Below are 16,696 nucleotides of genomic sequence, written 5' to 3' on the forward strand. Positions count from 1 at the left end.
ATCTTTTGGTTCTTATTCAAGGTTCTGCAGAATGCAACCAGCGTTGACTGGCTCCATAAATCTTCCCTGTTCCAGTGGTTTCAGCCTTTAGAAAGCCTGTTCCAGGCTGTGAGGAGAGACACATGCAGAATAATTAGAGCAGAGAACTCCACAGCCAGGACATAGATTACAAAGATGAGGTTTTGGTCGTCAGCACTGAGCAAGAGCTATGGTTTGAATCACAGCATGCCTGCAGTGGACCTAGAAGCCTCTCTTAGCCAGCCATTACCCTCTGGATCATGATTTTTTACTCACTTGCTCCATGAAGTGGATGGCTGAGGGGGAGGTGGGAGAGAAATGAAGAATGTTATTTCTTTGAAGCAAGTAATGTCTTTTCTCTTTCTCTATTTACCATATTCTTTCAGATATGCTGTCTAAGTACTAAATGATTGCACTCAAGGCGCTGACAGTTTTTAGCTATGCTCTTTTGTCCAGAAAGGATAAGGGACATGAGGAGAACCTGCTTTTTCCTGTGCATCCGTAACCAAAAATGTGAGCACATGCAGGAGCATCTTTCCCAATGTGCACGTGCATAGCTCGAGTCACAGCAGAAGTAACAGAGCCCCAACTTAAAAATCTTGTGTGATCTCCTGCCTCCTCGCTGAGAAGGAAAGAAATAATGTAGAATCCAGGTTTTAAGTTGCTGTCAGGGCTGGATATGCAGTGATTTCTTTCTCAACCTTGGACTAGGAATATGCATGAGCAAGTAATGAGACATTTAGGAACTCAAATTAGTCTCTTCTCTTAGCAACTTCCTTCTTCCCACACCTCAAAACATTCTAACCAGTCCTTCCCTCTTTATAATCCACCTCCAGCATTTGAGCAACATAGAAGCTTCCAAAATGCAAGTGCTTTCAACAGGAATCCATCTAACACAAAGGTCTGGCCAGAGGCGGGGAGAACTGGGTGGCAAAACCAAGCTTCTGCCCCCCTAGCTCAGACACCAGGGCCAGGAAGCAGCTACTACCAAGAAGCAGCATGCATTGCACACACTCTCCAGCCTCTTGGCCGTGCCACGTTGTCTGTGTAACTAATAGGTGTAGGATAATTGCAATGCACAATTCAATCCTTTTTTTTTTTTTTTTTCTAATTTTGTCTCTGTCAGTTCGTGGCTTGCACACAGCTCCTTAGAGGGTCTCTGTGCTGTAGGAAACTCATGTGAAACTTACTGCAAGTGTGCCCGTGCCTTCATTCTCAGTCCTACCCAGCAGAGGCCTCTCCCCTGGGTTCCCTCTCTTTCCTTACTTCCATTTGTCTGCCACTCATTGCTTCCAGATATCCTCCTCGTTCATGTTTTCCATCTCTTTCCCAGTCTGTCTCTTGATGGCCACTTAACAACCTCTTGCACCCCTCCACTCTCCTGTTTCTCTCTCTTCCAAGTAGTCAGTTGTAAGGCTCCATTTCCCAAACTGTTCCCTATGTCCCCAGTATCAGCCCTTGCCCATTAATTTTGTTACTGCTGACACTGGGATTTCCCTGCTGTCCTCCTCTCCGCTGCCTCAGTCTAGCAAAACTCTAAGTAGAAGACCAGAAGATGAAAACTCCCCTGCCAAATTTCTGCATGCAGGCTAAGTTACAGTAGCCCATTTCTGGGATTTGAGGTGGTGCTAAACTGTAAGCAGCTTTTCCCAAGAATAAGCATGTTGATAGTGAAGGTAAGGGAAAAATGTAAAAAAGCTTCTAAGATGGTCAATGTGGTAAAGATTTTTGCAACAACAGCAGCGAGTACGTCTTTAACACAAAAACTACCACCTGCTGTGTTTCAGATCCCCTCATCAAAGCATGACATGGATAACGGGAATTTTTTCAATTCATCGTTTACAATTTTTTCTAATCTGGGCAAAGCTCTGTGGCTGCGTGGTGTGTTATGTTTATATTCTATATTCTACAGAGCTAATTAACTTGAGGCAGACAGTGGCATAGAACACAAAAATTTGGCAAAGCCATTAGCAGCTGAAAACATGTTTAAAATGGAATGTGTCAGGCAAGCTTAGTATTATGCAGAATTAAGTCATGCCTGTAGTAAATAGTTTGTTAATAGACAGGGTGGCTGGAAACAGCATTCAAGAAAGTATATGACTGAGTTATGCGGAGTCAGCAAACTTTTTGCTCACTGAAAAGTGCTATCTTGTACAGTTCTGTGTGTCTGTAAAGTTACCAAATGTGGGAGGATTATGTTCTGTTGTTTTAATTATAGGTGCCCTGAAGGTGGATTTTCTTCATACAGAAAATGTCGCAGATTTCCCTTCCCCCCCCCCCAGTTTCTGGAAACTTCGTGATTTTTAGCTGCCAATGCGGAGGAAATCAGTAACACAAAATATTTTTTGGTTACAGATATATTTGGATTGAAAAAGATGTTGCCACAGTGTCTCATCATCTAGTTGAGTGATATGTCTATAAAAAAAAACCCTTTTCCATGAAGGTAAGGAGGAGCTGCATCATGGGAATCTCTGTGTGCATTGGGGAAAAAAAAACGTAGTCTAGCTTTTGACTAGCCACTGGGGAGATAAAGAAGCAAGTGACTCCTGTGAGGAAGTTGGGGAAATTAGTTTTTTTTCCCCTCTTCCCGTTCCTACACTTTCGCGAAGCTGTTGCACGTGTGCTGTCCTTCGTGACTGTTTTTCTCTGGGGATGGGTACATATGTTACATATATGTCTATTCGCGAGTTTGTGTGTTTCACATCAAGTTCTGCAACACAGAGAAGAGGTCAGTCTTTATAACAATATGCTGGTTTTTTGGCAGAAAAGTTCATAAAAGCGAAATGTATTTTTTTGTCTCGCCTCTTGTCTGCCAGACAGAAAGCCCGTCTGGTTCCCTGAAGCTGTCTGGCTGGTCCCTCATGGCCTGCTTGGGGCTAGGTCTTGGGGGCATCCCGCACCAGATCCAAGACCTGGGGACGCTGCGAGCTCTCAGCTCTCACCCGGCCCCTCCTTCAGGCTTTTTTCAGTTTCCCAAAGCAATTTTCTCCCCGGGTTGCCCAGCTCCTGCTGCTGTCCGAGCCAGGAGGCTTAAGGTGCCAGCAGAATGGGATCCTGAGCCAGGGGCAGTCCTGCACAGCCACGGTATTGGGACAGACCTTCTGTTGCCAAAGTGCCTTCCCTTCAAGCAAGCATGCTGGAAGTATTTGCGTTTCTCAGGTTTTGTTTTATGCGGGCCCAAAGGAGAACGAAGTAACTTTAAAAGTGGAGATACTGCTTCTGAGAACAGATCTCCTTTTGTGTCGCTTCTTACTTCACCTCTTGCAAGGTGAATCCTTTTTGCACGTTTCGTAATAAAGTTGGTTGGAGAGAGCACAACTCAGAAAGCCACTGTGACCTGGCACAGGCCATCCAAGCCCTCAGCAGAAGGTACCTCTTTTTTTTTAACCTGTGAGAGCTTATCTTTGCAAGAGTCTGTGCTCCGGCTGCTGTTGTGGTTGAAACAGCGAGTCCTGCTTGCCGTTTTCTCTCCCTTCCGTATCTTCAAACTCCAGTAATTCTCCCCCTGCCAAACCTACCCTTTTCCGTCACAGGTGCCAGAAAGACACCTTTTGGGAAGGGTTTGTGAAGCAACTACATGTATAGCTTGTGTGTGGTTTTCCACATCCTATCTTAAATACATGAGGAAATACTCTGTCTCCCATTCTTGATTATAGTGTCTTGCCCTTCAGGTGGAGAAACAAAAAAAATATCCAGAAACTCCACAATTACCGTGCAGGTGTATCTCTCATACCGTGTTCTCGGAAGACAAAACTGAAATGTGTCTGAAAAAAAATCAAGTTTCTGTATTGACGAAAACTGGTGGTGATGGGGGGAACAGGGTTGGTTGCAGTTTGAATTGGATGGAAACTGAATTATACTGTGCTGAAAGTACACCTCCAGCTGGAAGCACAGCCTCAGTATACCCCAGTATACGTTCACAGTTTTCGCTGAGTTCAAAGACAAGAAACTTGCTTTTGCAGCAAAATTATCATTTAACATAAAAAAATAGAACGTTATGAGTTAATACCGTACTTGTTATCTTTCTTTTTTCTGCATTTATGGGACTGGTGATGCTTTGTGTGACTTCTCTTACTTGCTGCCCCATTTCCCCACTCACCTCTCTGAGCCATTACGGCAATATTCATACCTAACTGGATAAATGTACTCACAGATTTTGTTTCAATGTACATTTATCTGCTGATTAATTATTTTTCTGGCAGCATTATGTCTGCTTAAATAAGTATATTTCTAAATTTACTGCACGAAAATAGAATGCAATTAACAGTGCCAAATGACTTTTTGAACCATTATCATTGTATAAAAATACTAAAGCACAGTTTTGAACTGTCTGCAAAATCCTTAGGAGATGTAAAGGTCTGTTGCTTTGGAGGACTTCTGAAATATTAGAGCAAATTTAATACCTGCACTGGCATGCAACAATGATCTGGCAGCCTTAAAGCAACGAGCCTGCTCTGCTCTGAAAACTTGTGCAAAAGGAAATTTATAAATCCCTTTCTTTTGTCATAGAGTTTCACTGCCTAAATGATGTTTGAATGTAGGATATCCTTAGGGCGTTAAAAAAAATAAACAACCAAACCCATAGACAAGCTCTTGAACTGAAGTCCTTCCTAATTTGTCTGTTCCTAAAATGCCTGAGCAATGAAAATGAATGCAATGACCCGACTCGTTTTGTGGCAGTGACATCCCAACTGGAGCTGTTGGGAGAGGTCTGAAAGCATCGCCTGATACTCCTCACCTCCAAGACCCATTGAAACAGTCCCCCTCAAACCTTAACATGTCACGAAGTTTTTATACAACGTAAGTCAAACATGTTCACCTCACTTCATCTGGACAGCCAAGTCCTTCAGCCTCCATTTCAGTAAGTGATGATGACCTGCTCAGTTATCCAAGTTCATATTCAATTAGTGGTTAAGAATTCCTGATTTAAATACCTCTAGGGAAAACATAAGCTCTTTAGAAGAGATACTTAGGCAAGTTAAGCGTGATTCATATTAACAGCAATTTGTAAAAGCTTGGTTTCACTGAAGATTACATCTGTTGTTAAGAAGTGTTAACTTGAATAGGCAGAGACTGTGGTGATTACGTGTATTATCTACACCCTGGGGGAGCTGCTCTGTATTATAATTTGGAGGCAAGTTCATGCTGTACTACCGAATTTGGATGAAAAACTTCCAAAAAATGTGGCAGTGTTTACACCGAGTGTCAGAGTTGCGACGGTTTCCAAATCATGTTGGAAACGGTTGGGTATAAAATGCAATGGGACCATTTGTCCATCCTCTCCTAGGATTTATGGGCAATTCAAATAAAAATTACAAAACATCCAACATACCCTAAATTAAACTTGTTAGCTTGCGGTATCTTCTATGGTGAGGCATGGCAGGGCTTTTAAAAAACGGCTTTTTTTGCACCTATGCTTGAAAGAGCACATCTTTTAAAACCTGGGAATTGATGTTGATGTAAACCTTTAGGATCCGAGCCAAAGCCAGCGGCTGTGTAGGTGCCAGGAAGGCAATCCTGCTGCCATGATGCTTCACCTACCTCAGTGTTTCATCTTCCTCCTGGAAACAGATACTCCAGCAGGTGCTGCTGAGTGGACAGGTAAACATCGGGAAACTGCTGATCCATAAGAGACTGAACGCAGGAATGGTCTGTGGCAGGTTTTTATGTTTGTAAATCTGTGCATCTTTTCAAGGTACAGATCCCGTCTCCACACCTGAGGTGCATGGCTTTATGGGGGGGGGGGAGAAAAGAAAAGTAGAATTAAGCAAAATTTGAGCCTGAAAATCAGTTATTTCAATCAAAAAGTTTTCCACAGTACCTTACAGAGTTATAGCTCTGGTGTGTGGTGCCTTGATTTCACTTGGGATGGCATGACTCTGGCTGGAGTTCCTGCAGCCCAAGGAGCTGCCACGGGCTCCCCTGTCCTACGGGATATAGTGTTCAACTGGGAAGTTCACTGCAGGGGTGTAGATGGAAAGGGAATATGAGCTATCTGAAATACAACTTTTATGAGGTGTTGCAATAACTTAAATTTAAAAAAAAAAAAATCCTTTTTGGTTTTGGCTTAATCTTTTTCTCTCTCCAACACTTTTATATTTTCCATTTAAAAAAAAAAAATCAACTCTTTTCCATGGAATGCGAATGCTTCTAAGAGGAAGAGTGAGTTTGAAAGTTTTCTTGTGAAGTTTCACAAGAAACTTTTTAACCATTCACAGTATTAGAATTTCAAAATTAATTTTTCTTTTTCTCCCTCTTAAAAAATCTGATTTACCATTTGTTAATAAATAAAAAGGATCAATGTGGGCAACAATGTACTAACAAAATGAAACTAGTTAAAGAAAAACACTTTCCTATTTTTCCATTATTCCCCTTTTACGTGTGTATTATTCTGTGCTGTCTTTCATCAATGTGGGCCTGTGCTATGAAATTAAATCAATAACCGCTGTGCCTAAATTGAACTCTGGGAGGTAAAAAAAACCCACGTCATGCTATTATTATTTTTCCTTTCATTTCCTATTTATTTTGCCTTGTCTTTGTGTTCAATTTATGCTTGTTCTGAGTGAGCGCCATTGGATATACCACACTATCACATAATTTATATGATGCTTTACAGCTACTTTGCACTCAGATGATACTGTTGGAAAAGTTGAAACAATTCAAGTCATTGGAAATTTTCATCTTTTTTTCATGGAAAATGACCAACTCTGTAACATGATTTGCTGCAAGGAAAAAAGGTGTGGTTGCAGTGAGGTTTAAGAAAAACACATTATATTTTCCTTACTTATGTCCTACCTTATTTTCCAGCACATGGACAATTGTACAAATTGGAAAATAAAAAAAAATAAATATATTGAGTCAGAGGACATTCACACAGCCAGTGGCATCGCAAGTGATGCCCACTGAAGTGAGCAAGCTCTCATGTGAACATTGTGAATGTATTGGTTTTGCCCGTAGATTGATTAAGTGCAGCTGGAATTTACAGAGGGGTTTCCTATGCCCTGGGTTTGAAGTCCCCATTTCGGTGCCCAGTCTCAGCAGGCATAAATGCCCAGCAGACTGGACGTGTCCTGGCTACAGCATATCCTGCACGTGCCAACTGCCCTGCTCTGCAGTCACAGTGTCCTCTTTTGCTACCATGAGGTTTTTTCTCTCTCAAAAACTTGAGGCTTGCTTTGACAAAAATTCAGTTGGACAGAAACACATGTTAAATAAAACAAAAGTATGAAAAACCTCATAAAATACTGTGTCTGTTGTATATCATGTTCCAAAACATTAAAGACTCCACAGGAGCAGGAGTTCACAGCACACACGGTGGTGTTCTGGGTTTTGCTTTATCGTGGTCTTTTGTTATTTTTTCTGTTGGAAGTAACTCTGAAACTGAGTAAAATGAATTATTAAGCAACCTTGAGTAACTGCTGTTTATGCACTGAATTTGTAGAGTATTTTGATCATTGTATTTACTTACATTGTTTGTTAACATAGTTAATAAGCTAATAATAATAGTTATGACCATGAATTGACACTGTGCAGAAGATGACGTTTTTCTTTTTTCCTCCTCCACTTTTACTCGCGTTAGTGACCTGGACTTTGTCCCTATGATGTTTTTGTTTGCAAACACTGGAGAATGAGCTGGATGGAAGGGATGGTGCTGTCCCTTACCTAGATGCCCTAGCCTAAGATCGTGTTGCAGGTGGGCCACTGCTGTGGGCAGCCGGTGCTCACCGAGCAGACTTCAATGTGCATATTGCATGGGCACCCTCTTCTGCTCGCACACTAACGCTTATCTCGGAATCCCATCCTTGTTCCAGGTGTGGGCACCTGCATATCAGGGCATTTTCATTTTGATGCTGTGATCCCTCTGCGCGAACTGGTGCATGGTGGGTATGGAAGGAGTTAAATAATTGCAGGACAGCAGGTAAGGCTCTTCTCTTGCCTTTCAGTTAAGTGAGCTCCTGTTCTCTCTATCCAAAACTATACCTTTAGGGGGTTTTATTTATTGCTAATTGGAAAGAGCAATAACTAAATATAAACTACAGCAATGCCTGTCTCCCGGAATCTAGTTGTTCCTACACTTGTGTTTACGCGTTGGAGGGCAGGCCTATGATAGCATCTTAACCAGGGTGTAAGAAATGCACCTTGCTCAACTTTGTGTTACCCTTTCAGCATAAACTGAAACGCAACATAGGCTAAACCATGCAAACATTTAACTCGGGTAGCTGGGTTGAGGACTGGCTGTGTTTGCAGTTATGCTGGTGCATCCGCGGCACCCCGAAGTGCAGTGAAAAACAGTGGGGAAGGATAAGGGACAAAAATGTCAGTGGCAGCAGAAACAGGATACATGTCTATAGCTTTCCTCCATAAATTGTCTAAACTTCAATTTGAGATTTTAGTTTGACTTGTGAGCCCCACATTGGAGCAAAAGTTAAGCCTTTTGAAAATCGCCAAGGACAGAGATTCCCCAGCTTCTCAGGGCAGTGGTCCGGTGGTGGACCACCTTCACAGTGAAGAATTTTTTAGTTTGCATCCACGTCTCCCTTGCTGCGATGCAGTCATTGCCTCTCATCCTTCAGTGTGAGATACTGAGACGTAAGGCTCTGTCTTATCTCCAACCCCCTTAAGGCAGCTGAAGACAGCAATTAGGCCCTCCCCAGCCTTTGCTCCTCCAGGCTGAAAAACCCAGCTCCTCCTATGTCATGTTCACATTTAGTAAACACGCTCTCAGATCTGGAAAAATTATTTTCACATAATACCTCATTTTAAATAATTGGTGAGCATTTAAAATGTTTTTCTTACTGGATTTGATCACTTCCTTGAGTCCTTTTGTTCCTGAGGCCAAAGAAAGGCCTCACCCAGTCAAGCCTATCCTTGTGGCTCTCTGTCTAAGCAAACCTGAAATGTAACCAGCAGAAGAAATGAAAAGGCCCTTTTCTGTGATTACCCATGTCCTCCTGCTGAGTCTAAGCTCAAAGAGACTGAGGTTAATGGGCAGAAGTCAAAGGCTCCAAGAGCTTCCTATTTCTTCCCTTTTCCATCTTTTCACAGGCTTTCAAAGAAGACCGTTGCTGCCAGCCCCGCTCCCTGCAGCCCTGCCTAGGAGGACTGCTGCCCAGCCGTGAAGAGCTGGGAGCTTTGCTAATGCACCTGCTGCTTCTTGAGGAGCCTGCCCCCAGGCCTTGGAGGATGCTCTCCTGGTGAGTCAGAGGACTGATTTTAGCCATCCTGCCCTCCTCCTGTTCAGGGTGCACGTTGGGCCCAGACATATCAAGCACTGCTCCCAGCTTCCTTTTCTCCTTGCTGTAATGACAAGATAGGGTTTTACCTTCTTCTTTAGATAATGAAGGTACTCGAGATCTTCTTGAAGTGATACCTTTAGGTATTATTTTTCATAACTGGCAGCCTTCTACAGGGACTCAGCTCAAGTTACTCCCCTGATCTTACAGTCTGAGTAAAGACGAGTCTTTTATTTTCCATGTTGTTATTGCTGTTCTGTGTGACATTCATGGCCAGCATGAGTTGTGAACATGGCTCAACTTCATGGGTGTGCTTTCTGTCATTTCTTTAGGCTAAGTGAAAAGAAAATGTAAGGCAGGGTAGACAGTGGGAATTGAAAGTGAAGCTGCTGTACATGACAGTAATTAGTAGTTAGTCTGGCAACCTCCAGCAAAAAATTGAATCTTTATGGCCCAGTGGTCTCTTTTAGTGACTTAGTACAAACACAAAAGCTAGGGCACAGACTTGATACTGCTCTGTGGGCTTCAGGGGCAGCAAACAGTCAGGAAGTTGAGAGAAGCAGCAGACTGAGACAGGGCTGGGAGAGCTTAGCTTTGAGAGGAAGCAGCGGCACCATACCTCCAGACATGAGGCTCACTAGAAGCAGATCTGAAAATCGTTGTGATACAACTTGCTGTATTTTTCTCTCAGACGCCACAATTTTGTCTACACTGTTTATAAATATACATGGTTGTACCAAAGGAATGCTGAACTTTCTAAATTTCTTAACAGAATATTCTGGCAATGCATGTAATAGTTGCTGTATTTTCCCGACTGAGTGCAACACATCTGTCTTTCTGCAATAAACTTTCAGTGCACCTTCCCCGTCGATTGAGCCAAACCTTTACCCCAAGTCTTATTCCAAACTTATAAGAGCCTGGACAACAGAACTGATTACGTGGCTGCTTTATATGGAGAGGCTGTCAACAGTGGAGCCACAAAGGGCTGAATGCTGCAGCGTGGGGCTCCAGCTGGTCCCCAGGATGGATAAGCATACCTAGAGAGAAAACCCAGGCCCTGGTGCTTTGTGACCATGCAGCATGTTGATAGAAGTGGTCGAGCAGGGAGATTTCCAGGGCTCAGTTTCTGCTGATAATGGAGTTGTGAGGTGAACCTGAGCTTGAAGTGTGGCCATCGTGTGTATCCCGAACGTACTCAGGTTTTGTGCTCTATAGAGTAAAAAATTCCCAGCTTTAGGCATGAAATCAGGTATTTTTCTATTGATTTTTCCAATACAGGTGTATTTATTGCTGCTTTTGTCTACTTTTGAAACCTATCTCTTCATTTGGCTGTTGTCTTTGATCTGGAGTGTGCACAGTGTCTCTTCTGTGCTTTTCCTGTTCTCTTTCTTTCAAGAGGTATTGTGGCTTCTATTGTGTTCACATCAAAGTCTTAGAAGTGTTTCCTCAGTGAGAATTACAGGTCATCAGGACAGCAGTAACTGGTCTAAGTATATTATTATTTATTATTTATATCTTGTATAGTGCCAGCAGTATAGCAGATACTCTGAGTCTGGTCTGTAGTACAGTGAAATCAATGGGAAATGATCCTTAATTAATTGGGCTTCTGTTCCTAAAGTAATTCACCGCTTCCACTGAGAATTAAGTCATCAGCCTCTCTTACTAAGTAAACATCACAATAAATAATATAAACCATTGCTTTCAGAATGTTTTGTTTTCCTGCAACTCAAAAGGGGCTTTTGTTTAAAGTTTGAAACTTTTATGGAGCTATGCCTCTGGGCATTTTAGACATAAGATGAATAAAAAATGATCTAGGGTTTTATTTAGAAAACCATTCCTGCGCATATATGGGCTTGTCTTTTTGAAATGAAATTTTCATACAAACTTTCAGCCCAAGGGACCAAGTGGGATCTTCAGATTTAAGAATTAATAAGTATTCTGCCACTCAATGGATCCCTGAACAGTATGTCCACACCAAAATCTGTCTTGCCTTCCATCCCTGAGCAGTTTGAGTTTTTCGTATTTACTGGGAGTTAGCGCAATGTGTCTTTACATGGTACTATCTGCAGTATGCAATTAATCCAAGAAAACTAGGCAACTTCACAGACCGCTAAAAGCTACTAATTAATTCTAACTTCAAACATCCATAAAGACACACTCCATCTGATCATGATGAAGCTTACAGCTAGGATTGTTATTTGTCACAGGAAAAACAACTTCTTACTTGTCAGGTCTCTCCAATAACATGTTTTTTTCCTAAGTTGTCAGTACTGTGCTCTCTTCAGGCTGCCAGGTAGGAGCGAATGAGCTGGCTCGTATACAACAAAACCAGCCCCAGCTTCATACTTGCATCCCAGCCTTTGAAAGCCAGCGTGGTTGTGTAAGGATCTGCGCTCATGCGGTATCTGAGAAGTACTTTCCTTTCACCAACCTCCCTCGTCCCCTTCCTCCCAGTCCGGGTTTTTCATTTGTGACAACTTGCTTAGATTGTGTGGGATGTCGGAGTGGGGGGGGGGGGGGGGGGAGAGGCCCGGAGCAAAATCCCAGTGCTAACTTTGCACGCTGGCTGCCACCCCATGAGCACCATCTAGCTGACTCCTAACACAACAGCATGGGAGGCTGAGCAGTTGCAGCCACTGAAATTCAATGAAACAAGCTTTCCATGCCATAGCTTGGTGATGCAAGCTATAAAAATACTGTGAAGCACCTGGGAGCTTGATAACCATATAAACTGCTTGCCATGAATGCAGGTTTTTTTGTCTCAGGGTGCAGTGACGTGGCAAAAGTATCTTCTGCTACGGGGTGTCTGCACGAAGCAAGTTTCACAGTCTGAGGATCAGGGGTTTTCACCTATTGTACTTTATAAATAGCAAGAATATTGCATCCCATTTGTTTTCAGCTGATCAATTCCCTGTAAAGACAGCACTGTGCTTAGGGAGAAGCACTGAACTGGAGCTTGAAAACCTCCTTTTGCCTTAATACACTGTGTGACTCCTCATCTGAGAAACAGGATTGAGAACTTACATAATTTTTCTTCAAAAGCATTCTGTAAAGATGACTTAATTACTTCTTGCATAGTAGTTTCAAAATGAAAAATTCTCTCGTGTTCAGAAACAGAAAGGGGTTTTACTCCCTTTTGAAGGAGAACTATAGTTTGCAGGGTTAGGGTTTTTTTAGGTTTGGTGGTTTGTGGTTTGTTTCTTTTTTTTTTTTTGTCGTTCTTACAGATTTTACATTTCCAATCCTAATGTATAAAGTCTTGCTGAAGAATTTCCCTGGAATGGTGACAGCCTACCATTATAGAAGTACTGCTTTTTGTTAGTTTAGCATTTCGCTGATACATGGGGGGATGATTTGCATCATAGAAATGGAGAGATCAGGGATCCACTGCACTGAGCACAACTGTGAACTATGAAATCGTATCTTCCATATGTCTTCCAGTTTAAGTAGGCATCTGTTCATTCTTTTCTTTATATCTATAGCTCATGGGTTCATCTTTTCCCAGGCAAAGGCAAAATACTGGCTTTCCTTACATGTGTCCCACTTGGCTGTATTCAGTGCAGGATGGTGTTGTGAGGAAAGATAGATGATGGGTGGGAATTGGGAGAACATCACGAGAAGGTGTGGAAGGATTGTATTTGTTATTTAATGTAGGAAAAGCAGCTTCCAGTCTGACTGCTATTCAGAAAAATTCAAATCACATTATGCATCACAGCTATGAAAGCTCATATTCCATAGGAACAAAAAATATCGGGCAGTGTAGCAGACGCTTAGTCATAAGGTTGTTTGGTGCAGAAAATTCAAGAGTTACTTATGTGATCTACACTGATGGGCTCCGTGGACAGTGCAGCTTGAAAATGCTTTGGTTATTAAACCCAGGAGGTGCTGGAACCACCTGAAAAAGTACACAGTATCAGCTTACACATCCCTCAGGTGCACAAATATCAATCTCCAAAGCTAGTTGGGAGATGAGTATATGGAGACAGTAATTGACTACACCACCAGCAGTTATATTCAAGTCTGTATTTTTTTAGGCTGTCTCAATGTTTTTGAAGGAAGGATGATAAAGTATCTCAGAAAAATTTATAGCTTTTCAAATGATAAGACCAACTGGTCTGGGAAGGGTAGCATGGTACCTACCCCCTGGTAGGGAAGCATGGTTGTACCTTCTAAAGCACAGTGGAAGGTGCTTTGTGCATGACATTGACTGTCTCTATGAGCTGTGCTTTGGGTACCACCGTTTAGGTTGCTGATTCACTGCGCTGCTGGTAAATTTACGGCTTGCCTACTGCCTGCAGTCTACCTAAACTGTTACTGTATTCTCTCCCCTATCAAAATCAATTTGGCTAGTAGTGCTTCATTTGGGGTTTGCTGTAGTTCATGTAGTAGTGGCTCTCTACCCGCTGATTTGAAATTATTTTGGCAATTGTCTCCTTGCAGTGGCCAGTGTCATTGAAGCTGTGAGAGTTGGGTGTGAGTCAGGAGGCTCATCTCTATGCTAGAGTCCAGCAGACTCTTTACGCTGCCATTGTTCAATTTAATCCAAGCAGAGATTCTTCAGACCTAAGTAGCATGAGGGTTGGCAGCACCAGTAAATACATATCATTTATGTTATTTTCACTATCCCAGCAACATGTTAGCAAAGCTTCCTTCTTGACAACCGGCTAGCTCCAGCCATTAGCAAGAACATAGTTCTACAACCTGCAGGAGAACTACTAAAGGGTTGCCAAGGCCGGCTAGAAATGAAATATGTATTATTTTTTAAGGATAAAAAATGACAATTTAATTTATAGATATATGCATTGTGGAATTGATGTCTTGTTTCTTTGAGAAAAATGAATGATTTCCTCCTTCACCATGTTTTCCGAATGCCTAGTGTAAAAATTATTTCCTTCATCTCCAGCCATCCCTTAAGGTTTCTTTTAAACAGGATTGGTTTAAGCATAAAAATTGTGTGAAAGCCTGCAGGTGATCCTCATATCAGAAGACTGATGTGATTTTTTATTTCCTGGAATGCACTCCCCAAACAACTCAGCTGCAGTGTTGAATTTTTCCAGGCAGGGGAAAGAAGCGGTGGTCCTTCAGAAATTGTTCTGCTTTCACTGACTTGAAACAAACTGTAAGAAGCCACATACACTCAGGTAGTGGTGTACCTGAAGATGCAAATGAATGCCTACATGTTTAAGACAAGAGCTACTCTGACTTAATTTTTGTGTGTGTTGATCTGGGAGTTAGCATAGACATCTTTTCCCGATCTTCCTCTCCTTGCATGATGTTACAGCACCTAAGAAGGGCTTGTGTACCACTCAAGGGCCAGTGCAGAAGAACCGCATTTCTCTCCCTGCCTACGTCTCACACTCCCGGTCTGGCCTTTGGCCAACCTCATGATTTCTCCTGACTCCGAGCTTGATTAGTGATATAGCGGTAATGCCGTCTTTCTTCTTCCCACAGCTGTTGTGAGGAGAAATTTATCGATGTTTGTAAGGTAGTCAGATATGATGACTGGGGCATATATATTCTTTGCTCCTAGGGGAGCAGTCAGTTAAATGCACCCAGGGCACAAAGACTGTATAAAATATGAAACCTCTGTGAATTTATTCCTTTTAATTGTATTCCATATTGTATTTTTGAGTACCTTCTTGTAAAATGGTGCATAATCTTTAATTAATACAAGACTGCAAGGTCTCCTTTGGATTTAAATTCTAAGTATTTGCATAAATTTAGCTCCATAAAATTATTTTATTGGCAAATCAAAATGCACACACAGATGTACCTTTCAGAGCTTAATTTTGTAAACAAGGCATCATATTCTGCTCTCAGTGAAGCTGGCATAACTCGACGGTACCATCAATAGATTTACTTGAGATTTATATTTGGGTAACTGAGAGCAGCATTTGGCCTAAAGATTGCAGAGGGAGAAGCATATAATTAGTCATCTGCCCAGCAAGGGCAGTCTACTCAGAAAATTTACAACTAGAGTAAAAATTCTGCACTAATCAATTTTTACTCTGCTTTAACATCCACTTTTTTCATCCTTATCTCATTCTTTTGTTAGTTAAATATGATTTTTTTTTTTTTTCCTTGCTTGCACATCAGGGAGCTCAGGGTACTGCTTTTTCCAGATACAAAGTCTCAGTGCTATTTTTACGTGGATAAAGCACCATCAATTTAGTTTAGTAAGAGATTATGTACAGACAGAGCAACCATCTAATCAGGGTCTCAAGGGCTTTGAAATATTAAGCTTGATTTCTGTTGCAAGTTATTCCTGTTATCTACTTTTCTGATGAAAACATGTCCGGTAAAAGGAATACCTTATAAATGGCTTCACTGCTTTAAGATCGTTACAAAAATTCCCAGCTGATAAATAGTGTATTGTGACTCTCAGTCAACTGCGAGTATATACACATATCCTACATTACCTTAACCTTAATATATGATGAGTGGTTATTTTCCTTTGTGCATTGCAGAGAGATTTCTGTTCAAGCAGCAGCGCACAGTCACATGTCACAGTGTGGAGCTAAGTTGCCTACCACTCTTTAATCATTTGGTAGCTCTGGCTGTCCAACATTGTCTGACCTTCAATTTTTCTTCCAACAGCATATGCAGGGACTTATATTTTTTATTTCTTTTAGTCACTAAAGCAAATATACTTGTGGGGCTCAAAATTGTAAATTACTATATAATATATTACAAATATATTAATTTTAAACTGTATATTTAATTTAAATTTATAAAAATAATATATATAAGTAATTTAAAAATTATATATATATATATAGGCTAAAGGTAAAATAATACAATAAAATCACCTTGAAAATTCCAGGATGAAGTCCTTTGAGCATTTTGTTAAAATATATGGTGGCTACCATAGGCTAATGAAAACACATTTTAAATGCCTGCTAAGAATCCTAGGTTGAACAAATATAATGGCCTCATCTTCTGAAATATAATGTTGATACAGAACTATTATAAGTACAGTGCATTAGCACATCCAGAACTAATGGTGACCTTTGCTTTAAGCAACACTTGCTGAATTTGAAATAACATTTCTCTCTGGAAACAGATTGCATTTTACCAGGGAGGAAGGATGTTCAGGCAGAAGAAGGTAGGAGCCGACCTTTGCCATGCCAGGCATGTTGTACAAAAGGTAACAGATCCTGAGGGTCAATCCGGTATCATACCTGGAACAGTTGTTGATTCATGATTTGGTTAGTATTTTTTGTCAACAGGGCATTATAAAAGACATTTTAAAAATTCCAACCAAACAACAATCAAAGAAAAAGGATGGAAGGAGAAAAGTGCTATGCGTGGTCAGGCACTCCCTGAATTTAGAGTCGATATCTTTGACACAATTTGGACTCAATTATGTTCTTCACAATCCTGTATGAGACTAGGTGGAGGGATTTGAACCTGTGTGCAGTTAGCCTCAAGCATTGCCCATCCTG

This window comes from Vanellus vanellus (genome assembly GCF_965231255.1).
Source record: "Vanellus vanellus genome assembly, chromosome: 3".
Taxonomy (NCBI): domain Eukaryota; kingdom Metazoa; phylum Chordata; class Aves; order Charadriiformes; family Charadriidae; genus Vanellus; species Vanellus vanellus.